Here is a 277-nt window from a genome sequence, read left to right on the forward strand (position 1 = left end):
AGGACACGAAAAAGTATTATGGAGAATGCGAATTTATTGTGCAGAGGTACATCAACCAAATCAGTACCTGTCTGCTAAAATAAGCTTTCCAACCATCACTGTAGTATCTGTGTTTGTCTCGTTATAGTTTGGGAATGTCACAATAATGTTTTCCATTTCAACTTATGGACCTTCTGTTTTATATATGTTACTTTTCCTGTTTTATATCTGGGTGGTGTTAATAGCCTGCTGCGACGTATGAGCAAGTAGTACATGCTTCTAAATCTAGCAGACTGGA

This window comes from Penaeus monodon, chromosome 24 (assembly GCF_015228065.2).
Source record: "Penaeus monodon isolate SGIC_2016 chromosome 24, NSTDA_Pmon_1, whole genome shotgun sequence".
Lineage (NCBI taxonomy): Eukaryota > Metazoa > Arthropoda > Malacostraca > Decapoda > Penaeidae > Penaeus > Penaeus monodon.